Source organism: Mobula hypostoma, chromosome 3 (assembly GCF_963921235.1).
Source record: "Mobula hypostoma chromosome 3, sMobHyp1.1, whole genome shotgun sequence".
NCBI classification, from domain to species: Eukaryota; Metazoa; Chordata; class Chondrichthyes; order Myliobatiformes; family Myliobatidae; genus Mobula; species Mobula hypostoma.
The window spans coordinates 51,265,562-51,293,493 of record NC_086099.1 but is presented as its reverse complement, the minus strand read 5'-3'; the positions used below and the strand labels follow the sequence as shown (position 1 = coordinate 51,293,493).

Sequence of the window (27,932 nt, the reverse complement as noted above, 5' to 3'; positions counted from 1 at the left end):
ATGCAAGGAGCATTCGTAATAAGGTGGATGAATTGAAAGTGCAGATTGTTATTAATGATTATGATATAGTTGGGATCACAGAGACATGGCTCCAGGGTGACTAAAGATGGGAGCTCAACATTCAGGGATATTCAATATTCAGGAGGGATAGACATGAAGGAAGGGGAGGTGGGGTGGCGTTGCTGGTTAAAGAAGAGATTAACGCAATAGAAGGGAAGGACATAAGCCGGGAAGATGTGGAATCGATATGGGTAGAGCTGCGTAACACTAAGGGGCAGAAGACGCTGGTGGGAGTTGTGTACAGGCCACCTAACAGTAGTAGTGAGGTTGGAGATGGTATTAAACAGGAAATTAGAAACGTGTGCAATAAAGGAACAGCAGTTCTAATGGGTGACTTCAATCTACATGTAGATTGGGTGAACCAAATTGGTAAAGGTGCTGAGGAAGAGGATTTCTTGGAATGTATGCGGGATGGTTTTTTGAACCAACATGTCAAGGAACCAACTAGAGAGCAGGCTATTCTGGACTGGGTTTTGAGCAATGAGGAAGAGTTAATTAGCAATCTTGTCGCGAGAGGCCCCTTGGGTAAGAGTGACCATAATATGGTGGAATTCTTCATTAAGATGGAGAGTGCAACAGTTAATTCAGAAACAAAGGTTCTGAACTTAAAGAGGGTTAACTTTGAAGGTATGAGACGTGAATTAGCTAAGATAGACTGGCAAATGACACTTAAAGGATTGACGGTGGATATGCAATAGCAAGCATTTAAAGGTTGCATGGATGAACTACAACAATTGTTCATCCCAGTTTGGCAAAAGAATAAATCAAGGAAGGTAGTGCACCCGTGGCTGACAAGAGAAATTAGGGATAGTATCAATTCCAAAGAAGAAGCACACAAATTAGCCAGAAAAAGTGGCTCACCTGAGGACTGGGAGAAATTCAGAGCTCAGCAGAGGAGGACAAAGGGCTTAATTAGGAAGGGGAAAAAAGATATGAGAGAAAACTGGCAGGGAACATAAAAACTGACTGTAAAAGCTTTTATAGATATGTAAAAAGGAAAAGACTGGTAAAGACAAATGTAGGTCCCCTACAGACAGAAACAGGTGAATTGATTATGGGGAGCAAGGACATGGCAGACCAATTGAATAATTACTTTGGTTCTGTCTTCACTAAGGAGGACATAAATAATCTTCCAGAAATAGTAGGGGACAGAGGGTCCAGTGAGATGGAGGAACTGAGCGAAATACATGTTAGTAGGGAAGTGGTGTTAGGTAAATTGAAGGAATTAAAGGCAGATAAATCCCCAGGGCCAGATGGTCTGCATCCTAGAGTGCTTAAGGAAGTAGCCCAAGAAATAGTGGATGCATTAGTGATAATTTTTCAAAACTCGCTAGATTCTGGACTAGTTCCTGAGGATTGGAGGGTGGCTAATGTAACCCCACTTTTTAAAAAAGGAGGGAGAGAGAAACCGGGGAATTATAGACCGGTTAGCCTAACGTCGGTGGTGGGGAAACTGCTGGAGTCAGTTATCAAAGATGTGATAACAGCACATTTGGAAAGCGGTGAAATCATCGGACAAAGTCAGCATGGATTTGTGAAAGGAAAATCATGTCTGACGAATCTCATAGAATTTTTTGAGGATGTAACTAGTAGAGTGGATAGGGGAGAACCAGTGGATGTGGTATATTTGGATTTTCAAAAGGCCTTTGACAAGGTCCCACACAGGAGATTAGTGTACAAGCTTAAAGCACACGGTATTGGGGGTAAGATATTGATGTGGATGGAGAATTGGTTAGCAGACAGGAAGCAAAGAGTGGGAATAAACAGGACCTTTTCAGAATGGCAGGCAGTGACTAGTGGGGTACCGCAAGGCTCAGTGCTGGGACCCCAGTTGTTTACAATATATATTAATGACTTGGATGAGGGAATTAAATGCAGCATCTCCAAGTTTGCGGATGACATGAAGCTGGGTGGCAGTGTTAGCTGTGAGGAGGATGCTAAAAGGATGCAGAGTGACTTGGATAGGTTGGGTGAGTGGGCAAATTCATGGCAGATGCAATTTAATGTGGATAAATGTGAAGTTATCCACTTTGGTGGCAAAAATAGGAAAACAGATTATTATCTGAATGGTGGCCGATTAGGAAAAGGGGAGGTGCAACGAGACCTGGGTGTCATTATACACCAGTCATTGAAAGTGGGCATGCAGGTACAGCAGGCGGTGATAAAGGCGAATGGTATGCTGGCATTTATAGCAAGAGGATTCGAGTACAGGAGCAGGGAGGTACTACTGCAGTTGTACAAGGCCTTGGTGAGACCACACCTGGAGTATTGTGTGCAGTTTTGGTCCCTTAATCTGAGGAGAGACATCCTTGCCATAGAGGGAGTACAAAGAAGGTTCACCAGATTGATTCCTGGAATGGCAGGACTTTCATATGAAGAAAGACTGGATGCACTGGGCTTGTACTCATTGGAATTTACAAGATTGAGGGGGGATCTGATTGAAACGTATAAAATCCTAAAGGGATTGGACAGGCTAGATGCAGGAAGATTGTTCCCGATGTTGGGGAAGTCCAGAACGAGGGGTCACAGTTTGAGGATAAAGGGGAAGCCTTTTAGGACCGAGATTAGGAAAAACTTCTTCACACAGAGAGTGGTGAATCTGTGGAATTCTCTGCCACAGGAAACAGTTGAGGCCAGTTCATCGGCTATATTTAAGAGGGAGTTAGATATGGCCCTTGTGGCTACGGGGATCAGGGGTTATGGAGAGAAGGCTGGGGCGGGGTTCTGAGTTGGATGATCAGCCATGATCATAATAAATGGCGGTGCAGGCTCGAAGGGCCGAATGGCCTACTCCTGCACCTATTTTCTATGTTTCTATGTTTCTATGCTGTGTAAGGGCAACTCAGGATGGGCAATAAATGCTGGCTTAGCTGGTGAAGCCCACATCCCGTAAATGAATAAATAAAAACAAAATCGGCAGTTAAAATAACTTTAAGATCCTACTGTTATTGTGGTACATTATTTGTACTCTATATGTGAGTTTTTTGCAGGAAAAAGTTGGCCATCTTAATTCTCTAATGCAAGGGCTTGGTTCAGTTGGTAGTGAGTAGGATTGACTTAGTCAAGTTTTCAGAGTCTACTTTATCTGAACTATTCCTGACAGGCCAGGATGGGTTAAAATAACCTCAAAGCATCAAATATAAAATACTAGCACAGAAGGACTGTGCTTCCAAGTGCAAAATTTCCCAAGGTCTCTCAACAGCTACTCATTAATTATGGACCAGTGTTCAATGAGAGCTCTTGGGCAAGTTTTGAGAGTTAGTTTAGATGTTTACCACATCCAAGGTCAGTGGACATTGAGCTAGCTGACATTTCATATCAACTGCTGGGAGTTGCTCAGAGAAGAGCATGCATTGCTAGAAACACAGGTGACATGCTGTTTCAGAATACTTCATGCCAGGAGTTGAATAGCAAACTATTGATATGGCAGCGGAGACTCTAAATGGCAGAATTACAGTTATATTAGCATTCCAAGGGGCCTGGATTAAATCTCACAACCCTGGTTGCAAAACGTAAACTCAGTTAGTGAAATACATCTGGAATTTAAAAGCTAGTTCCAGAAGTGATTACCGTAGTGATTCGGGTGTCACAGTACAGCACAGAAACAGGCCCTTCAGCCCAAATGCATGTCAACCATCATGTCCAATCAAATCAATTCCATCCGCCTTCACAAGGTTTATATCCCCTCCCCCCCACCCCATAATTGCCTATGAATGTCAAACTGTCTCATTTCTATCATATCTGCATCTGCCAGCATCTCTGGTAGCACTTTGGTTTTCAGGCTCCTGTATCTTCTCCCAGACGGCAGAAGGACAATGTGGAATGGCCTGGTGGCGGCCATTCGTGATGATACTGTTATCCATCCTGAAGCAATGCTCCATGAAAATGACTGGGTGGAACGAAGTGCCAAGCCTGCGGTGAACTGGGCTGTGTTTACCACTCTCTGTAGTTGCTATCGGTCCGGGGCAAAGCAGTTTCTGTGCCAGGATGAAATGTAACCCAGCCGGATACTTTCTATACCATACCTGTAGAACTTTCAGAGGATCCTTATGGAAAAGCTGAATCATCATGAATATCGACTGCTGAGAGACATATTTACCACAGTAGATCAAAACAAGACTGAGCTGACAATGGCAAGTAACAACCATGCCACAGAAGTGACGGACCGTAACCTTTTGCAGCTAAAGAAACTTCGAACACCTGCTGCAATCACTCAATAACATTGTCATTATCAAATCCCCATTACCAACATCCAGAAGTTGACTATAAGATAATGGGAACTCAAGGATCATACACAATGGAGCCCACATTTCCGTTGGATCCCCAAGCCATCCATGTGTCCAAATATTAATTAAGCTCAATTGATATTTGAGTGTTGGAATTCTGCTCCTCAGAACGCTCTCATTATCTAACGTTACTTGTAACTCCCAGATGTGCACAACTCAGAAAAGAGCAGCTGAGGGCTGTGAAGTACACTGATCACGTGGCCTGGAAAAACTGAAGTTAAAAATTCACCAACACCATCTCATAAAAACAGAGGAAAGTCACTGCACAGAAATAGGCCATTTGGCCCATCTTGTCTATGTCATCAAAAGAACTACACAATTTTATTTCTATTCCCATTACTTGGATCATAGCTCTGCAAGTCACAACTTTCCAGTAATGCGCCAAATTACTTTTTACAGACAATGACAGTTTCTGCCTCCATCACTCTTACTGCTAGCATGTTGAAGATTAAAAATAGCAGTTGTTAGACTGTTAGAGTTGTTAGAATGTTAGAGAATGTTATATCTACTGTGAAGAAGTGCTTTGATAGGTTGGTCATGGCCAGAATCAACTCCTGCCTAAGCATAGGCCTGAAGCTGTTGTAATTTGCCTATAACCACAATAGGTCTATAGTGGATACAATCTCACTGGCCCTTCGGTCAGACATGGAACAACTGGACAACAGCAAAACATACGTCATACTGTTGTTGTTTGATTACAGCTCAGCGTTCAACACAATTATACCCTCAGTTCTAATCAACAAGCTCCAAAACTTAGGCCTCCATATCCCTCTTTGAAAACGGATCCTCAGTTTTCTCACTGGCAGACCACAATCTATGCTGATCGGAAATAACATATCCTCCTTGCTGGCAAACAACACTGGCACACCTCATCGTTGTGTGCTTTGCCCACTGCTCTACTCTCTCTCACCCACAACTGCATGTCTAGACAGAGCGTAAAAGCCATCTACAAATTTGCTGATGACACACCTATAGTTGGCAGAATTTCTGATGGTGATGAGGAGGCAGACAGCAGCAAGATAGATGCGTTTGTTGAGTGGTGTCGCAACAGCAACCTTGCACTCAACATCAGTAAGACTGAGGAATTGACTGTGGATGCCAGGAAGTGGAAATTGAGGGAACACACAGCAGTTCTCATTGAGGGATCAGCTTTGGAAAGGGTGAGCAGTTTCAAGTTCCTGGGTGTCAAAATCTCTGAAGATTTACCCTGGGCCCAACATTTAGATGCAATTACAAGGAAGCACCACAGCAGCATATATTTTATTATGCATTTGAGGAAACGGTATGTCACCAAAAACTCACAAATTTCTGCAGATGAACCATGGAGAGCATCCTAACTGCATTGCCATCTGGTATGGAGGGGCCACTAAATATCTTCAGAAACTTGTAAACTCTAACAGCTCCACCATGGACACTAGCCTCCCCAGCAATGAGGACACTTTCAAATGGCTGTGCCTCAACAAGACAGAATCCATCATTAAGGACTCCCATCACCTAGGATATGCCCTCTTCTTATTTCTACTATCATGGAGGAGGTATAGGAGCCTGAAGGTACACACTCAATGGTTCAGTAACATTTTCTTCCCCTTTGCCATCAGGTTTCTAAATGGACAGTGAACCCGTGAACATTACTTCACCATTTTTATTTAGCTCCCTTTTATTTTACCTTTCATATATACTTACTGTATTTTATAGTTTTTTTTTCATTGTTATTTCATTGCTGCTGCTGCAAAATAATAAATTTCACAACATATGCCAGTAAAATTAAATCTGATTCTGAAATACCTTCCGGTGAAATGATTTATCCTCATTTCCCATATAATACTTCTACCAATTGCTTTAAATCCATGCCCCTGCTTTTTGACCCTTCTGCTAAGCAAAGTAGATCCTCCCTCTTCAGTTCGTCTATGTCCCCTATTATGTTAAAAACCTCATTTAAGTCTTCTGTCAGCCTTTGTTCCAAAGAAATCACATCCAGCCTGTTTAATCTTTCTTCAGTGTTGCAGTTTTCCAGTTCTGACAACACTTTTGCCCTCTTTCCAGTGCAATTGCATATTTCCAGTAATATGATTACCAAATTGCATGCAACATGCAGGCTGCAGCCTAATTAGTATTACATGCTGTTCTAGGATAAACCTCTGCTCTGACATTCTGTCTCTCAGCTAAAGAACGATAGCTCATATACTTTTGTAATCACTTTGTGCTACTTTTGAAAATCTCTGCATATGTGCTCCAACATCCCGATATTCCTCTACACTAGTCTGGTTCCTCATTCTGCATTCCCTTGCCTTACCTTGCCTTGTTGCACTTTCCCAAGTACATTGGCTTACACTTCACTGGTTTGGACTCCACTTGCCATTTTTTGCCCAGGGGTCTAAAATTTCCTGCAACAAACCCTCCAGATTGAAAATAACAGTCTCCATCATTCAAGTTTGTCATTATACAATTTAAAAATGGAAGGGACTGAAGACTGAGCAATGTTGAACTCTATTGATAATAGACTTCCAATCCTCAAAACACCCTCCAACGGTTACACCTTGTTTTCTGACAGTGAAATAATTTGTCACTTTTCCTTGCATTTTATTTTTGTTGATTTGCCTGCAAAGTGGAACTTTTTCTTAAGCCTTTCTAAAGACAATCCAGGCAGAAATGACCTCACTTCATCAACCCTCTTTGTTTTCTTCTGAAGGAATTTAGTGGCTCATCAGCCAAAGTCTCCCTTTAACAAATCCATCTTAACTGTTCTTGATTGATGTACCTTACTAAGAGTTGCACTATCCCTCAGACCTGAATCAAATAATGTGTCTGCCAAAGAAGTTAAACCAACAGATTCTAAGTTTACCATTTCCACTCTTCCCAAGCAAAAGTGCCTCTTGAGTAATCATTGAATCCACCGGAACCACTCATGTAATCAGAGTGATTGAAAAATGGTGTCCACGACCACACATTTTTCTCCTTTCTAATGTCTAGGAAATTTTACATAACTTAATATAATAAATAGAAGTTTGATATTTCCACAGGGCAGATGAAGAGTCTTTACTTGAAACACACACAATCCATAGATGTTGCCTGACCCACCAATCTCCAAATCCCAGTACCTGCCATCACTCCCACTAGTGGAAACATCTCAACATCCATCCTGCTGCACACCATCAAGATCTTATATGTTTCAATAAGATCATCCCTCATTCTTCTAAACTTGAAGGAATAACATATCCAATTACTATTGCTTCTTGTAGTAGGACAAAGCTCTCATCCAAATAAACAAAGAAAATCACAAAACACACACCATGAACCTTCTCCACATCTTCTGCCTCTACACAGGTTGCCTTCTTATAGCTCCAAATAAGCCCTGCTTTATCTTTGATAATGCTTCTAGCCTTCATGTGTATCCAAAATATTTTGGATTTTCTTTGATTTTCCTTGTCAGTTTTGTTTTCATAGTTCCTCTTTCCACAGCATCCCTTTTGAAACTCCAGGCGTGGCAGTCCCATCATTTGTGGGATCATATTCATGCAAGGTGGCTTGAATTCCTTCTTTCAATGCCTCATATTGTCTGAAGCTAATTTACTCAAAGTGAAATTTATCATGTCACCACATACTTCCTTGCAATTCATTTTCTTGCTGGCATTTACAGGAAAATAAATACAATAGAATTTATGAAAAACTATATATAAACAAAGGCTGACTAACAACTAATGTGCAAAAGAAAACAACTCATGAAAACAACTGAAGAATTATACGCACTCTATACCTTTTAAAGTACATATAATATTCACCAAAATCTACAAAGCTCTCTGCACAAGCACTGTTTCAGAAATCTCTTTCTGATTTCAAAAGCAGTCAGTGATAGGCATAAGTGCTGGTATTGCCCATGAATGAACTTAAGGAAAGGTTAGTCATCTCTCTCCTGGTGTGCTTCAGCCACTGCAGTACATAATTCCTGCTGGTTGTGCTTCTTGTAAATTTTATATAAGTCATCACTCCTCTTAAAAGTGCATTACATGACACATCAAAAATAGCAGAGGTCAAGATACTTACTCACTAATTGAATGCCATTGCACTAATTCTCAGTTCTAAAATTCAGTCGCTATGTTGTGTGAATAGCATGAACTGCCTATAATATTGACAATCTAATTTGGGTATGCATTTTGCATTTTCTATTTTAAATAAAGTGTGCTTGATCACAGTAACTGGATAAGCAGAGTCATCAATGTTTATTAGATTATTTTTAGCGTTCTTAATAGATCTCCTGAAATTGGTGCTTTAACTTCACCTTTGGAACAGTGGTATTCCCTCACAATTTAGGGCTGGAATCCTCACTGCATGGTAATATCTGAAAAAGCAGAAGAACTTCCATTAGAATCTTATCCAAATTTATCTATAAAGTAAAATTAGTATAGTCAAGGAACATTTCACATCAATCATTATTTTCTTTTGCTGCCATTATACTAACATTTCTGTGTTACACTTATAAAATAAAAATGTTGTAGCAGAATTGGGAATAGATCTTGCAACCTCAAGTGATTTCCATTACTTAGTAAGATAATGGTTGATCTTATGCTTCAACATTTTATTGCCCATTCTCCATATCTGCTCATTACCTAAAAGTCCACTGATGTCAGCTTAATGACTGAACATGCACAGCTCCGTAAGATACAATTTCCAAAACTTTACAATTATCTATATGAGGAAACAATTCTTCTTTAGAATTCTGAAAGGGAGACATGTCGTGCTGAGACTAGATCATGGAGTTTTATCAAGTCGCTCAGTCTCTATCCTGTCAATCAGAACCTTTTATCTTTCAATGAGACTCCTCTCATCTTTCTAAAGTTCAATGAGTGTAGGCTGATTTTATTTAATTTGTCTTTATGGAAAACCTCCAAACCCCAAGAATCAATTACGTGGATCTGTTCTGCACTGATTCCTTTAGATACAAAAATAAAAACAGCAAAGCCCAGAATGTTCTCAATGAGACATCACAGAGTTATATTCTAACCCTGGTGAATAAACATCCTCCCAACTGTCTTACAATTTGATTAATTTGAGTGTTTACTTTCTGTCTCATGAACTTGTACAAAATCCTTCCATTTACCACAAAAATTCTGGGTTTTTTTCTGTTTTTCCCAGAATTGTCACAACTTTGCCCAATGACATGGCTGTTTGAATCCCTTTGCTGACAATTTTCATCTCCCTCACAGCTTACTTTCCAACAGAGCTTTGTATCTTCAGCGTGTTTGGATGTGTAATAATCTGTCTTTTCATCACATCCATCATATAAATTGTAAAGTGCTGAGGGGACAATACTGACTCCTCTAGCATCCAGTTAGTTACAGTATAGCAATCTGAAAATGGCCCAGTAACACCCATTCTCTGTTTCTGCCCTTCATTCAACCTCTGCCACATTAATATGTTACTCCACCTGACCCCATGAGCCCTATTGCAACAAAGGCAGTCATTTAAAGCAGGAAGTAAAACGTCTGCAATCTCAGAATGAATTGAGCATTTAAAGTTAATCATCATTTCACACAGGAGCCAAAATTTCTTTATGTCTATGTGACTTTACAAATCAAAACCGAAGAAAGAAAAGGAAATTTATGGTTGCAATTTGAAGCCTAAAGAAACCACATCTGCAATTACCATTGTGCTGAGCTATTGCTGTAACTATGGCTAAAAGACACTGGAACCTTCTAAGAAGAAAATATCTCCCTGTGATATCAAATTAGTTTCTATTGCTCTCCCAATGAAGTATCTGTAGAAGGTCAGCATCCATTGGAAATTACAGTATCTTCCCCAGTGCCTGGGTTTGCTTAACTAATTTTGCTTTGAGGGGCTTTTACAGAAACCTTACATACAATGGAACAATTCATCTTCTAATATATGGTACATATGCTTTCATTAGAAAATGTCGTAACTGACCTGTGAAGGTCAACACCACTGAAAATTTACTGTATGTATATTAAAAAAAAGTTGCCATTGCTCAGATATTGGAATGACAAAAGTAATTTTAAAAATTGTAAAAGGTCATATTTTCATTTTTTTAAATCTTCACTCTGAAGTCTTAACTTCAGCCATAATAATTAACCATTAAGAAACATCAAAATTTTCAGCAATCTGGCATTGTGGCTTTAGATAAGTGATATAAACTAAAGTAATTGTATCTGAACAACAGAATAAGTCTTGCCTGGTGCACGCTTAATATCCCTGCTCAAAATAACAAAGCTACTGAACATTTGCAGTGATTATCTCAACCTGTAGCTGGAGATTGACAGAATTCTCAAATAAAACAACAGAAGACACAGGAGTAGTCAGGACTCTGGGGATAATACCGAGATCTTACAAAATTATAGTGGGAAATTGAGAGAAATTCAGGGTCGGTATCCAGTTTCACATGAGCAACACAACATGAGTTCAATAGCAGCTTTCCAAAAATTTTAAAGGTTCTTGACATTCAAATCATCCTTTTAAAAAGCTATCATCCTACACCAAGATTCTATTTCACACATTATAAAATGTTTAGAATACCATTAGAGCCTGTTAATTCTTGCCAATTAAATGTCCAAAAGAGTGCGCTGGGCACAAAGACCTTTTTGAGTTTTATTCTGTCTCCACCACACACAGCTGTTTTGTGCTGGAGACAAGTAGAATTACATCTGTTATTAAACTTTGAAGACTTGTAAATGCTAAACTCCTTTTTAACCAGCTGCCAAGAAGATCTTCCCTTAACTCACTGCAAACGTTAGCACATGAGTGAGCAATCTCCCATGCCCCAGCAGGACAGCAACACCATACAACACCTGGGTGTAAAACTAGCTGACGTGTGCTTCTTTCCACAGTTTACTTTAACCTCCATAAACAACCATTAATTTTTGAAAAATGAATGGTACTTAACCAACATATTTTCAGACTTAAAGAAACAATTGAACGATCACTTTCAATATGGGCAAGGTAATGAGAACAGGGAAACTCGATGGCTTGAAACCGCTGGACTCAAGAGAAAGTTACATTGATATTTGATAGCTCTTTAAATGGAACAGCAGAATGTGTAAAACTAAAGGGTAATGGGATCTTATCCTGGTAGTTGGAGTACAAATCCTATTCATTCAATTGGCACAAGTACTAATCCTTCTGGGCAAGAAATTGGGACTGTTAGTGCCTGCATTTTGACTATGTGAATGCATTTAAATATTGAGAGTAGATTCCCCCAGTAGGCGCGTATAATTCATGTACCTTGGTGCAGGCATTGAAAGGCCCGGGGTGAACAGCCAACTAACATATGTGGAGTAGGCAGTTCATGGAATTAATACTACATAGCTTTGATTTGAGGCCAGCTCTTCTGAATCCATGGCTGGTTCTGACTCCATTTAAATCCTGCTGGTGTGCAACCACATGATGCGCATCATGGAGGCTCAGATTTGCTGCACTCTCCACAACCCCATGAAGGGCTAGCCTATGGCATGATACTGGATCTGATTCACCATAAAAACAATCACAACAAGCATAAGGAATGCAAAAACAAAACTCAGTAAATATATAAACCAGGTAACATAAGGGGAGATTAAGTCTGCATTGGGTCCAATAGGTTTTGGTCAAGCAATCATGTGATCTCTACACTCACTTTCTACCCCATTAACTATATTACCCTCCAGACATTTTGTTTAGCATATCCCGACACTTTCAAATGATAATAATCAGCAACTTGATCAAAATTTGGATTGAAAGGGAAAGCCAAACAGACCTGCCTTTTGAAAGAGTATAACATAGATTCAGTCTCTGTTTACAACCTTTCAGCAGCACTTCAGCGCTTTATAGGAATTACCATTTTCATAGATGCTGGAAAGCACAGCGCTAGACTGAAGTGAACCAGGACGCTTTAAATCTAATGCATAAGTAAGTATGTAATCAAACACCTTGCAGAACTCTGCTTAGTTTTTTAAGTACAATTCACCCAGTGTAGATTGTGACTTGTGGCCCAGCTGTGAAGATAGCAATTTCTGTGAGAAATGAAGGGAAACTGAAGAAGGTATAAGGCAAAAATAAAATCCATCTTCTGTATATCATAAACAATGCTATCGGAGCATGATGAAGTATCCTTTACAGTGACTTGCCACTAATGCCCACAAGATGAAGCAGGCAGTTGAGGCAATTACACAGGGTCAGTGTGAGGTTATCTAGCAAGAGAAATAGGAAGGATGGTAAAAGAGTGAGAATAACCAGTGTACTCTGCTGTGTTTCAAGGTAGCTTCTGTCACTAGAAAAATATGAACAAAGAACTGTGAGGATGTTGAGTAGTTTTGTACGCTTAACTGCAATTTATCCAATAAGTTATCGTAATACTTGAAAAAAAGTCGAGGTGAAACAGATTTAAAAATAGATAATAAAAAAGCAGAGCAGGAACAGTGAACAAATCCTCGAAGTTCAAATTTCAAAGTAAACTTATTATCAAAATACATATATGTCACCATATTCATCCCTGAGATTCTTATGCTTGCGGACATTCACAATAAATTCAAGATCATCATCATCATCATCAGGTGCCGTAACCAGTTTGAGCTTTGACTGCCATGGCCCACACACTCCTGTTCCAGTTCAAGTGGATCAATTCATTGGTATTCATTTCCAGTTCTCTGGCTGCTGTTTCCATCATCATTTGTCTTTGTCTTCCTCTTGCTTTCTTCCCTTCAATCTTTCCCATAATTACTGTGCATTCTAACTCCTTTTTCCTAATCACATGTCCAAAGAAGTTACGTTGCCTTCTCATGATCTCATACATTATTTCTCTTTTTGTGTTTGCTCTGTTCATGACATCCTTGTCAGAGATTCATTTCGTCCTGATATTCTTTGCATCCTCCTCAAAAACCATATCTCTGCTGCTTCAGTTCATTTCCTCATGTTACTAGATTTTGTCCAACATTCTGAACCATGTAACATAACTGGATAAATGTAACATTTCAGTACTTTGAGGAAGGTTGTCATGCCTGGTTTAGTATTGGTCAGTATACTCTTCATTCTCGTAAAGGTGTCTTTTGCCATCCCTATTCTTCTTTTGATGTCCATGTCACACCTGCCATCTGATGTCACCCAGCTTCCTAAGTACTGTACTTGTTTTATGTCTTCCCCATTTATTGTCAGCCTGCAGATAGACACATTTTTGCACTTTATTCAACAACTATCAATTAAGTTTTGTAGTTCTTCCTCTGTACTTGCAATTAATACAGTATCATCTGCATATCTGAAATTATTGATGTTTTCACCACCAGCTTTAATTCCCAAGATATCTCTTATTTATTGTAATATTGTTTCACTGTACACATTAAATAAATCAGGGGAGATCTAGATCTAGAATTTTCTGTAATATTTCAAATAACTTATTGTGCTTCACTTTATCAAATGCTTTTGTGTAGTCGATAAAACAAACAAACAAAAAAATTCAAGATACACAATAGAATCAATGAAAGACCACCCCCAATGGGATGGGCAACACCAATGGGCAGAAGACAATAAGCCATGCAAGTACAAAATGAGAAAAAAACAAAATAATGATAATAAATAACTAAGCAATAAATATCAGTAAAATGATTTATAGAGTCAGTGAAAGTGAGTCCATAGGTTGTAGGGACAGTTCAGTGATGGTGTAGTGAAGTTGAGTGAAGTTATCCCCTCTGGTTCAAGAGCCGGTTGGTTGAGGGGGAATTACTGTTCCTGAACCTGGTGCTGTGAGTCCAGGGGCTCCTGTATCTTCTTCCTGATGGTAGCAGTGAGAAGAGAGCATGCCCAATGAAATATAGAAAGAAGACAATGTAAAGGCAAATTAAGTTGCCTACAGATTAGCTATATGTAAGGCTTTAAATTCCATTTCTTCTTAAAGGGAGTGTTAGGCTAACTGTCTCATTGAACCTTTAGTTCATGTCTCTCGTTCAAAAGAAAACCCGATGCTTATAAATCAAGCAGTAACTTGCATGGGGTTTCACCTGCTGCACTCTAAGACTAAAGAGAAATTGCTAGAGCTAGGAAGCTTTATTTCTAGAGATATTGTTACATTACTTTCTATCTTCCACCATGCTGCTCAGTCAAGCAAACCCTTTTCCCACTTCCAATATCTTGATAACTATTAAATAAAATTGTCCAGACCAAAGGCAAGTTGTTGAAGTAACTTTATGGTATTTTTCCTGTTTTGCAAGAAATTAATCCTGCGAAACCTTGTGTTATTGTAGAAGTTTGCAACTTTTACAAATAGAAATTCAGCTCAAACCCTTCTGCTGAAGTGCATGAATAGTAATGGCTGCACCTTGTACTCTGCTTTGAAATTCCATTGCCCTCAATAAAAGTGAATTTCGAACAAGGAGTTCAGTGCACAACTGCCACTATACATATACGTTTAGCACAAGGGACCAAGGCTGAACTCTACCCCATCTGCATAAACTGCAGCATTGTGTTGCAAATGTAGGCATAATGTGGTTTTTGATCTCAACTGACTAATCTGAATCTGAAGGGTAACAATCATCAGTGCTTGAACATAGTTATTTTGAAGGAAAAATTGCCTAAAATAACAATTCATAGCTCGATGGTTAAACAGAAGGCTAAAGAGAAATGCTGCATTCAGTGCTGATGGCTTTCCAATTAAAGATGGCTAACTTAGATAGCCCAGTAAAGTGTGCGGGGCTTACAATGTGTGATTAACCCACAGCCTTTATTTCCGATACAGACAGAACTTGACTATCACACAACCTATGTAATTACATGTTACAACATGCAACCAGTTGTAATTGCATTTTACATTGGCTGCATAGAACCAATATTCTAAGAGACAAGAGGGATTTGTTCCAACGTTTGTGAAACTTAGTGCTGTGGCCCTTGAATTTGGCTTCAATATTTAATTACAATACAGTGCAACTTGCTAATCATCAGAGATCCTTCTCCTTAACTTAATCTGCTCTTAATGAAGTTGCAGTATATCGATCACAAACAAGAGAAAATCCTCCAACCTAACTGTGGCCACCCATTTTAACTCCACTACCCATTCCCATTCCGATATGTCCATCCATGGCCTCATCCACTGTCGGGATGAGGCCACACTTTCGTTGGAGGAACAACACCTCATATTCCATTTGGGTAGCCTCCAACCTGATGGCATGAACACTGATTTCTGAAACTTCCAGTAATGCCTCCCCCCCCCTTCACCATTTTCCATCCCCTTGTCCCTCTCTCATGTTATCTCCTTGCCAGCCCATTGCCTCCATCTGGTGCTCTGACCCCCCTCCACCCTTTTTTTCCTTTCTTCTATGGTCTTCTGTCTCTTTCACAATCAACTTCCTTGCTCTTTGCTTCATCCCTCCCTCTCTAAGTTTCAACTATCGCCTGGCATTTCTCTCTCCCCTTCCCCCACCTTTCAAATCTACTCCTCAACTTTTTTTCTCCAGTCCTGCCAAAGGGTTTCAGCCCGAAATATCGACTGTACTCCCTGGCCTGCTGAGTTCCTCCAGCATATTGTGTGCATTAAAGTATATCGATCCCTGTTGTCCAAGTTCTGAGTAATTCACTGGTCCATTTGAGTTATGATAACCAACGTGGAATACGGAATAAACCTGAGTTCAGGAACTTTGAGACTATAAATACTTCAAACTCATTAGTATGTCATGGAGTCCATTTCTTTTGCATTGGTCTTATTACAATTAGCATTAATGTACAGTGCAAGATGGAGTGTTCTTTCACTGCTGTTCAGCAGCAAATCAAAGCAGTTTCATTCCAAAGTAAACATTGGAAGTTTAACAAAAATGAACCAAAATCTGATGAAGGATTCCTTCTGATTTCTATTTCAAGCAGCAACTTGGGGCTCATTTTGCTATTTTGATGGAAAATAAAATTGTTGAAAAGTATGTTACTATTCCAACGAAGATATCCATATATTTCAACGAATTGTTCACACAGTCAACAAAGAGCACAACAATATTGGATATTAACATAGAATTATTTTCTAAAGCTCCTTCAGATATGTATGCATTTATAAACTTGAATAATTGGTGGATTTCACTTAATCCATCAAGTGTAACTAAGAGCATAACACCTCAGATGTAAAATCCATAAGGGTATTATTACAAAATCAGACGTTCATATTACCACTGTTTTCAATAGTGAACCAGAATGGAAAATGCATTTATTTTTGCTAAAATGAATGAATAATGCAAATAATATCATTGTCATGTCAGACATTTGAAAGTTAAGTGATGCATCTGCATGTTCATTGTTTCACTCTGAACCTTAAAGCTCATAATTGAATGGACTTTCTACATGTCTTTGTACTTCAAAATTATTAGTTTTGAAAGATAGCTCCTTACAGAATAATGCACAGAATAGAATTGCCTTGTAAATATTTTTAAGTGAGTTTATAGCAGATGTGTTGTGTCCCAACACCTATTTCTATTCATCCCCCATAAAATGAAATATAGTAGAAGCCTATTGATTTTATGCAATGAGAAAAAAATCATATTCAATGTGAAAAATCTGTTCCTGAAATTATTTTTTAAAAGGAAATATATTCCTATTGCAAGCATAAACCATGTAAAACGCTGAACATTTTATTTGGAGTGCACATTGGCCTAGTTATTTGAAAACTGTTTTCTTTTACTGATCCCAAAACCACATTGATTTCTACACATTGTGGATATTACTCATTCCATGTTTTCCCATTTTCTCTTTCCTTTTTACATTCTCTACGTTTCCGGAGTTCTACCTTTCAGTGACTCAACCATTGTTAGCAATGTTACACCCTCCCTGGATGACCAAAAGCCACCAAACAAAACTTATAAATCTTTATTTCAAAAATTTTTCCTGTTTATTATAAACCATCATGCTCCCTGGTATCTTGACAGTGGGCATAATTTAACTTCTTTTTGACTGATTGCAGAAGTTACCATATCTACTGTATTCACGAGGAATTCTGCAGATGCTGGAAACTCAAGCAACACACATCAAAGTTGCTGGTGGATCACTCCCTACGCGACTCCCTTGTCCATTCGTTCCCCCCATCCCTCCCCACTGATCTCCCTCCTGGCACTTACCCTTGTAAGCGGAACAAGTGCTACACATGCCCTTACACTTCCTCCCTTACCACCATTCAGGGCCCCAGACAGTCCTTCCAGGTGAGGCGACACTTCACCTGTGAGTCGGCTGGGGTGATATACTGCGTCCGGTGCTCCCGATATATATTGCCGAGACTCAACGCAGACTGGGAGACCGCTTTACTGAACACCTACGCTCTGTCTGCCAGAGAAAGCAGGATCTCCCAGTGGCCACACATTTTAATTCCACATCCCATTCCCATTCTGACATGTCTATCCACGGCCTCCTCTACTGTAAAGATGAAGCCACACTCAGGTTGGAGGAACAACACCTTATATTCCGTCTGGGTAGCCTCCAACCTGATGGCATGAACATTGACTTCTCTAACTTCCGCTAATGCCCCACTTCCCCCTCGTACCCCATCCGTTATTTATATACACACATTCTTTCTCTCATTTTCCTTTTTCTCCCTCTGTCCCTCTGACAATACCCCTTGCCCATCCTCTGGGTTTTCCCCCCTCCCCCTTTTCCTTCTCCCTGGGCCTCCTGTCCCATGATCCTCTCATACCCCTTTTGCCAATCACCTGTCCAGCTCTTGGCTCCATCCCTCCCCCTCCTGTCTTCTCCTATCATTTTGGAACTCCCCCTCCCCCTCCAACTTTTAAATCTCTTACTAACTCTTCCTTCAGTTAGTCCTGACGTAGGGTCTTGGCCTGAAACGTCAACTGTACCTCTTCCTAGAGATGCTGCCTGGCCTGCTGCGTTCACCAGCAAGTTTGACGTGTGTTGATATCTACTGTATTGATGGTTTCAAGAACAAGAATTGAAAACCTGCTGATTCTCGGTTATCAAAGTTCAAAATTCAAAGTAAAATTTATTATCAGAGTACATACATGTCACCACATACAACCCTGAGATTCCTTCTCTGTGGGCATACTTAGCAAATCTATAGAACAGTAACTGTAAACAATGGACATAACTGTGCAAGTGCAGATACAAATAAATTGCTATAAATAATGTGCATGAAATAACAAGATAAAAGAGTCCTTAACCGAGTGTAGTTATCCCCTTTTGCTCAGGGGCCTGATGGCTGAGGGGTAGTACCTGTTCTTGAACCTGGAGGTGCGAGTCCTGAGGCTCCTGTACCTTCTACCTGATGGCAGCAGTGAGAAAAGAGGATGGCCTGAGTGGTGACGATCTTTGATGAAGGATGCTGCTTTTCTAAGGCAACGCTTCATGCAGATGTTCTCAATGGTTGGGAGTGTTTCACCCGCAATGTACTAGGCTAAATCCATTAGCTTTTGTGGGATTTTCCACTCAAAGGCATTGGTATTCCCATACCAGGCTGTAATGTAGCCAGTCAGTGCACTATCCACCATGCATTTATGGAAGTTTGCCAAGGTTTTTAATGACATGTTAAATCTCCGCAGGCTTCTGAGGAAGTAGAGGTGATGTTGTGCGTTGTTCTTTCTTCACAAATATATTTGTATGACAGAGATGGAAAGTGTTATTGACAGTTTAAAACAGCCATCACTCAGCAATAATTTGCTCACCCGTGCATAATTTGCATATTGTCTGGGCCAACTCTCCACACCTTATCACAGAATAGAGACGTGATTTCCAGAGGTAAGTTGAGAGTGACTATCCTTATGGTGAGGACCATTGTCACTATGCTGCTTGCAGACCGAATCCACACCGCAGTTCAGAAGGCAAACAAACAATAGGTTTACAATTGATCCAATCGCAGTAAACAACACTCAAACAAGGCTGCATCATTGCCTGGAAAGATCTTATAAAACTTTCCCTCTGCAGCGCTGCACTTCATCATCAAACTTACCATCAGAACGAGGTCATTATCAGAACTAATGGGAAAATTATCAAACCATGGGGCTACATCACAGAAGCCAGGTCACCTTTGCTGCAGAGTACAGACAATTCACAGAAGCCAAAAACATCAATTGAAGATAAAGACCGCAGACCTGGCATAAAAGTCATGGTTTATTGGGTCAGTAGTGCTGTCCTGTGTTTCTGAATCTTGGACTACCTACAGCAGACAGCACAGGACCCTTGTAAAACACCTGCGATACCATCTCCACAAAATCCAATCCTCCAAACTCCTCTCGAGTGGAGAGCAAACCAATATTTATGTCCTTTCAAAGACCAACATCACTGGTTTGGGAGCCCAGGTGACACTGAGTCAGTAACATGTGGCATATCACATTGTTTACCTGGCCAATAGCAGACTCCCAAATGTGACAACCCATTCTGAGTTGTGATGTGTGAAGGTAGGCAGAGAAAGGAATATTTAAGGATGTACTCAAAGCTTCCTGGATAAAATGAATCCCTGCCATATGAGCAAATAAAAAGGTGTCTTAGATGGTTGTGGTGGCACAAAGGAAGAGGTAGTAGATGGTTGCCTCTCTGATAAAAGGCGTGCGATGAGCGATGTGCTGCAGGGATTGGTGCTGGGTCCATGATAGTAATGATCTGGATAATAATCCAGATCATTGATATAGGCATGTTCTAGGCCCAGAGTGATTCACTGCAGCAGAGCCCAGGTCCGAATTCGAGGCGTGATACACTGTTTGGTCAATTTAAACACTAGTCCTGATAGAGTGAAAAGGCAGGGTGTTGAAAGTTAGGCGAGGTTGGTTCACTCTAAGTGCTGAGTCGATTTGGAGAAGTTGAAAATGGCTTCTTCGGTAGTGAAATCTAGGCCCAAACTGAATCATCAGGTGACGTGTCCTAGGCCTAGAGCATTTTGTTGCAGTGGAGCATGGGTACTAATGCGTGGTATGTTGATCCACCATTCGGACATAAACATTGGCCCAGATAGACTGGGGGCTCCTCTCTCCACGACACGGAGCCTCTGAGGCTGCCCCGGCTGCTGTGCTTTGTGTCTGTGAACCATGCAATGATTTGCCCCGCTAATAAGATGAACTGAGCATCAAGGTTTTGGGCCTATCCCTGCTCTGGGGATTTGGATCTAAGGACTCAATTTGGTTCGGAATGCTGTTTAGTGTTGAGAACTCCTCTTGCTCTCTCCATGGTAAATTATTGGTTCTCACATTGGCCTGAACAGCCATCTCACCAACCTGGGTGGGACAATACCTGGATCACTACGCACAGTTTTGGTGCCTTTACTTAAGTGAGGAACTACTTGTCAAAGATATTGTCATGCCTGCACAGGCAAGCATGTCCCAGTCTCCATCCAGCTAACAGGAGTCACCTGTCACTTGCTTCCAACTCATTACCTGCAGCCAATTTAAACCAAACTGTCATCCACAGTTCTTTGTTCACCCACAGAACCAGCCAGCCTTAGCCGGATGCTCCTAGCCTTCAGTTACCTTGTTGCCTGTGGTATTCACTGAATCATAAAAACCCTTAAGAGTTTGACAGGCTGGTTACAGTGAGGATATTTCCCTATGTTGAGGATTCCAGGACCAGGCACACAGTTTTGGAATAAGGGATAGGCCATTGAGGATTGAGATGAGAAGAAACATCTTCATTCATAAGATGGTGAAGATGTGAAATTCTCTATCCGGAGTCTCACTCATAATGTTCCTTCAAAACAGACAGTTGGATTTCTGGAGATTAAGAGAATAGGAATTTGATAATAATGCAGGGACGTGGTGTAAAGGTAGAAGATCAGGTTGAACATCCACTCCATCACCTCAAAGAGTTGGATGTGTAAACTCAGCTCCTATTTAGGTTCTTATATTTGGAACCCATCAAACTGGATTTGAAGCAAATCTTTAATCTCTGATTTTTGTCAAAGAAGGTATAATATGTTTGAACACATTATTATTCTTTATACAATGTTGTAACTAGACATTGCAATTTAACTGAAGGCAATTAAATTTATTTTACTGCCTTCATTAAAGCTTGTTTTGCTTATAGCTCATCCATTCTTTTGTTTGCCTATGTAAGCACAGCAGAGATGAATGGACTACATCCCTACCTCTCAGCACAAAGAGAGCACTTTCACCAGATGGAGTGCAGCAGTTCAGAAAGATAATTTGCCAAGAGCCTCTCTGGGCATTTCTTGATGGGCAATAAATACCAACTTCGGAATCATCACATCCCACAAGCCGAATTAAAAACACTTTCATGCAACTTGTCTTTAACAAGCTTTGATTCTAAGTCCTCTCATACTATTTCTGAATTTTCACTGCCAGAAGAAATTATTTTAACTTTACCTCGCAGTGTACTTTATAATAATTTGAATGAGTTCAGAAGTACAAGTGGAGATACTGTTTGTTTCTTAAGGAGATGCAGTGATTGTGTTTTCAGAATTCTTTAGCGATTACGTAATGTAGAGACTACAGACAAGGGTTTCCTTTGCTTTGTGCTGGTTCCAGTGTAAATTGCCTAAAATCAAACAAATCAGATTGAAGAGTTTAAAGTGTACAGTAAGTGATGCCCAGAATAAATAAAGTTCCTGTAATCATCAAAGACAGTTTAAAAAAGAAACATGCCGTAATTCATCCCACCCACTAAACTGACTGCAGGCTCTGTCAAAGGGATGAAACTGGGGTGGTTCCTATGACTACGATAATATGCAAGACCTTGGGGTCATGTCAGATTACTAAAGTTTTATTGTGGTTCCTTTAATTAATGCACTTGAAAAACACACTTAAAAGATACTGAAGTTAAAGTTGTCTAGTGTTTACAAACAAATAATAAAAGATTCTGAGCAGCTTTTAAAATTAAATTACTCATATGTGATAGACTAAACATTAATCATCTTTGCTCAAATCTCCTTTTTGGTTATTTTCATCAAACTGCAACCATGTAATGCTCAGAAATTAGTGAGTGATTCAATATTATGATTTAATGTAATTTAATTTTTATGAATACAGGGTTTTGTGATTGTAACTGTATTTTAATACAATGTATTTGGTAATTTTTTTCTTTTGACTTAAAATATATATCTTCTTGTACTCTGTATTCTTCTATGCAGAAACTAATAAAAAAGATTGAAAGAGAGAAATTAATGACTTATTTGGTATTATCCAAAAGAAAAATAATAATTAGTTGCATTCCATTAAACTGCCTACTTGTATTGGTTCAATTAAATTGGTGGATTGAATTATATATTTTTTAAATAAATCAACATTTCTTGTGCTTTCCTAATGACTTTATGTTCCAGCATAACTTTCTGTGCTTCTTGTTTGAGGACATCCAGATTCATCTGTGCAACAATGCGCCAATACATCATGGGCGCACACATTGATAGGACCACCGGAGGTGCTGCCTCAAGAAGGCAAAATCTATCATCAAAGACCCTCATCATCTGGACCATGCCATCTTCTCACAGCCACTATCAGGCAGGAGGTACAGAAGCTTGAAGTCACACACCATCAGGTTCAAGAACATCTATTTCCCTTTAACTACAGCGGATTCTGGTTAATTGGGACACATTGGGCCCAGTACATTTTAGCCCAATTAAGCAGCTGCCCCAATTAGCTGAAATTTCTTGGAAAAAGTTAAAAATATATAAAAAAGACAAACTGAGTAACAAATTATGTATTTAAATAAAGTACAGAACAAATTAGAACTCTACAAATACTACTACAGTACTATAAAACTGTGTTTTAGTTCCTAATACTTATTGATGGAGGAATTCATTTGTATTGCATTCTTTTGACTGTTAATGAACAAAATTATGGCAAACATCTAGTGCAGGTAATGTACAGCCTTCATACAAGGCTGTTGATGATATTATTCTCCAAATCTTCATTTTAATTGTAACATTCAACATGATTGTTAATACCTTCAAATTGTTCATAGTTTCTAACTTGATGAAGTAGTGAAATTGTTTCATTCTCACTCTTGGCTATTTCTGGCATTTCCAATCCTGAAACCACAGTGAGCAAAGGGGTTCTGAATTAACTTACCGCTTATTTCTTGCCAACTGTCAGTGGCAAAAATGGCTGCTTTTTGAACACAAACACATGCACCTGATGCTATCTAAAAACTGTTTGGACTACAGTTCAGCATTCAACACCGTAATTCTCTCCAGGCTCGACAAGAAGCTCAGAGACCTCAGCTTTCACCCTGCCTTGTGTAGCTGGATCCCGGACTTCCTGTCAGATCGCCAACAGAACTGAAAAAAACGTGTGCGAGCAAGGAGGCCTACAAACCTGACTCAGTTATACCAGTTCTGTCTGGAGGAATGAAACAAAATTCCAGCAACTTACTGTGAGAAGTCTGTGGAAGGCTACCCAAAATGTTTGACCCAAGTTAAGCAATTTAAAGGCAATGCTACCAAACACTAACAAATTGTATGTAAACTTCTGACCCACTGGGAAAGTGATGAAAGAAATAAAAGCTGAAATAAATCATTCTCTCTACTTTTAACTCTGACATTTCACATTCTTAAAATAGAGTAGTGATCCTAACTGACCTAAGACAGGGAATGTTCTCTAGGATTAAATGTCAGGAATTGTGAAAAACTGAGTTTAAATGTATTTGGCTAAGGTGTATGTAAACTTCTAACTTTAACTGTATATGCACGTATGACAATAAACTTGATTTTGACTTTGCTTTTTGGTTCTTCCCAACCAAGAAGATTGGGTCATATTTCCCACCATTATTTACACATTCATCTAGCTGATCCATATCGATATGCATTAATATTTTCTCTGTGTCATCAGCAGATCTGACTACAACATACTAAATTATTTACGCCATTGATAGGGTTTATGAATAGCTACAGTCCCAAAACTTACCCTGTGGCAATCTACTAGTAATCCATTTATCTTAACTCTGTTTTCTTTAAGTTAACCAATTCTGAATTTGTGTTAATATTTAACCCAATGACAATACTCTACCAATAATTACCACTCTAATAATCTACTATTTGACTAAACAGAAATCCCACCTGTTGAACATCTGGCATGCCAGGTACTGTTTGCTGCCCTCACTTTCAGATCACTGGCATTCAGATCCCACACTCCCCTTTGGCTGACTGGGGGCCTTGTCCCCAAGCTCCTCTTCAGCTCACCACTAACTTGTTCCCCTTCTGCTCAATAATGCCCCAGTTTCCATTCTCCCCTTCAGCTGAGTGGCACTCCAGTTACAACTGCCCCATACATCTCAACAAACCCTGGTCCCATGCTCTTCATTGGTTCATTGGTGTCCTGGTTCATTGAGCCTACTAGCACCCATATTCTGCACTCATTTTCAGCTCACCCAGATTCCTTTAAACTCGTTGAACCAAATTCCCGCGTACAAATGAATTTATTGGGCCACTGGAAAAGTTATTTTAATTCCATGCAACATCTAATAAAAGTGAATTAAAAGGCCAGAAAATCTATTCACCTAGAATCACCAAAATCCTGAGTGTGATGCGATATCAGAGTTTTCCTGCATTTGGTACTGATATTGCTGATTCTTCTGTCAACCAACTGCACTCGATCAACTAGTTTTCCTTTTATTTGCCTACAAAGGGTTCTGTTAAATTTGTCAACCATGGCTTCCTTCAAATAAAACTATGTTGATTCTGCTTAATTGTTTTGTTACCCTCTAAATATATAATAGATTCCAGCATTTTCCCAATAAAAATCGTCAGACTAACTGACTAAGTGTTTCCTAATTTCTCTGCCCCTCCTTCCTTGGCAAGTGATGGTACATCTGCGGTTGTCCAGTTATGTGGGACTTTTCCAGTAGCTAGAGAATTTTGAAAGAGTATAAACAATGCATAGTTTCCCTCTCTGCCTGTCCTACTGAAATATCAAGTACTCTGAATGTTGTCTAGTCACCTTGCAATGCTGTCTCAGTATCAGATCATTCTCTTTTATGCCTATTTGCATATCACTTCATCTATCATGTTGCTAATGCAGCTTTGTTATGTTTGTATACTCTGTCTCTTCCTGTCACACCCTGGTTATCATTACTCGCTTGACTAAACAGCCTTCTCCGTTCTTCTTAACATATTAAATTTCTCAGGTTCTGAAATCCCTCCCCCACCATTACTTAATTTAAATCCTTAACTTCAGTCCTAGTTATTCAATTCATCGTGATACCTGTTCAGCTCGGTTCAGGTGAAGGAAATAGGTTGTTCTTTTCTCATTACTGATGCTACTGCCCAATTAATTGAATCCTGCTTCTCCCACATCCAACTTTGAAAGACCTATTCAACTCTTTGATTATATTGTTCCTTTGCCAATATGGGCATGACTCAGGCAATAATCCAGGAATTATTACTTTTGTTGTACTTTTTCATATTCATGCTCTGTCAGCTGGAACCTAGAGTCATAGAAAGATATATCTTGGAAACAGGCCCTTCAGCCCTTCAGTGTCCATGGCAACCATTATTTACACTTATCCTGCATTAATCTAATACTTTTTAAAATTTTCTTCACATTCCCATCACTTTCTCTGAATTTTCCACCACACACCTACACAATAGAGGCAATATATTGTAGTCAAATAATTTACCAGTCCACTTTAGAGTCCAATCTATGTGGATAATAACAACTGTACCTTTCCCCTCTCATGCCAAGACAGTGCTAGTTTGCACTGGCAAACTCTTAAAAGGAATACTTGTGTTAATGAATGCAAGTAGCTGAACATTGTCAGCAATGTCTGGTCTATTGTGAGAGAGTGAAATTAAGTTTTAAATGCTCTAGATTTTGTATTGTAGTATTATGACATCCATCGTTGGTGTTTCTGATGTTAGCAACAAGTTTAATATTGTTTACATGTTTCCCATTGTTTTTACCCACAGTATTTCAGTACGTGTTGCCTGGAAAATATTATGGTTTAATTTACCTTATGTATTTTTGGAAATAAAAGCTTTCCATCCCTGGAGGATGTTGAACACTATAAAATGCACATGCTCACCACACAACTATTAGTGGCCACAGCAGTCTGACAATTCCATTTCCTAAGCATTTGCATAGGTAGGGTCCTCAGGGCAGGTGTGATGCCATATAAGTGGTTTGACTTGGTTTGCTGGTTGACTGCTATCAAAGCCCATCTAGTCTCCATCTTCTGTTTCTGAAAGGGGTAGCAAGAACCACCCTCTCTGTCAAACCACAGAAAGAGAACGCTCTGCCCATTTTGCCTGTTCCATCTTCCTGAAGGGGCTTTCAAATTATCTCCAATTCCCTGCTCCTTATTTATGGCCCTGATTCTTTCCTGTTTTTCAAATATACATACCTTATGAAACTTGTCTTAAATCTTCTTCCATCAAACTTTGAGCTGATGTGTTCTGGATCCCAAGCACTCACTGTGAATTTAAAATCTCCATCTTATCCTCTCCGGCTCATTCAGCATTTACTTTCAATTTGTTCTCTCCTGATTTCTGGAAATAGTTTCTCCAAAGTCACTCTTTCAAAGCCTTTCCAGTGTTGATGTATTAATAAAATCTGTCCTCAACCATTTCTGTTCCAGTGACAATTCCACCCTTTTAAGTCCCTCAGTGTATTGAGTTATTTATACATGCTCAGAAAAATGCTACAAATAGCCAAATGTTGCTTCATCTATCTGGGTTTGAAGACAATTTGCACCTCCCTTTAGCTGCTAATACGTCGGCAATTATAGGGAGTTTCCAGTGGATCTAATCAAAGGGGATGAAGTCTTCATTCTGAAGAATGGATGTGTAATTAGGTCAACTGTAATACTATTTCAGTACATAGTCAACCTAATATGAAGATAAACTATTCTGGATGCTGCAAATTAAAATTAATTTAAATGATCATTTCTGATGGAAGTCATTGATTAGAAATGTTAACTTTGTTTGTTTCTCTCTTCACATATGCTGCTTGATTGCATAAGTATTTCCAGTATGTTCTTCTTTTATTTCACATTGTTCTGAACAAGAACTAATGAGAACAATACATAACTTCACACCTCAGAATGTCAGGTATGACCTGTCAAACAGAAAAAGGTAGACAACTCCCTCCCAGTTATCAGTGGGATTATCATCACAGAGGTGCAGAGTATAAGGGAGCTTTACTCCTGACCTCTCAAAGCCTGCTCATTCAGAGACTTGATCACAAGGGCTTGGTTGTGAGTACTTTAACCACAGAATGGCTTACCACTCATATAAAGCTGGCTATATTGGACTATTATCAATATTTATAAAATGTTAAATCAACTGTACATTTACCCCTTCAGTTGGACCTGAAGGGTTTCTATGACAATGTTAAAAGAAGGGCACGGGAACTCTTACCATTTCCTTGGCTATAATTTAACACTCAGGAACAGCACAAAAGCAGCTTTGTCTGGAAGTTCACTCTTGGTTGTTAGATTTTGAACAGAGATTTTGAAAAAGAAGAACATGCAGGCATGACTATATTATATGGGAATGGACACACTCAGAACATTTCTCTTTACTGTATTTGGAAGTTCTCTGTTTTTTAAAATAGACTGAGTATTTCCTGTCCAGCTACATTTCAAAATTACTCAATGACTCAATTAATCCTAAAGAGCTTGGGAACATCCTGAGTATATGAAGTTTGCTATATAAACGTGCATTTCTTTTTTCCATTACAGAAAGAATTCTCTTCTCCTGGC

The 27,932-nt window shown here is 39.4% G+C and overlaps 2 long non-coding RNA genes across 3 annotated transcripts in view; one reads left to right on the top strand and one right to left on the bottom strand.

The window, feature by feature from the left end:
* The window catches only part of LOC134343994 (uncharacterized), a 110,646-nt gene that overhangs the window by 15,057 nt on the left and 67,657 nt on the right, over positions 1-27,932 (top strand). The window lies entirely within an intron of this gene.
* LOC134343993 (uncharacterized) overlaps positions 8,549-27,932 on the bottom strand; it is a 43,573-nt gene continuing 24,189 nt past the window's right edge. The window contains exon 4 of the long non-coding RNA XR_010017348.1: positions 8,549-8,682. This is a non-coding gene — a long non-coding RNA (uncharacterized LOC134343993). The remainder of the gene's footprint in view (positions 8,683-27,932) is intronic.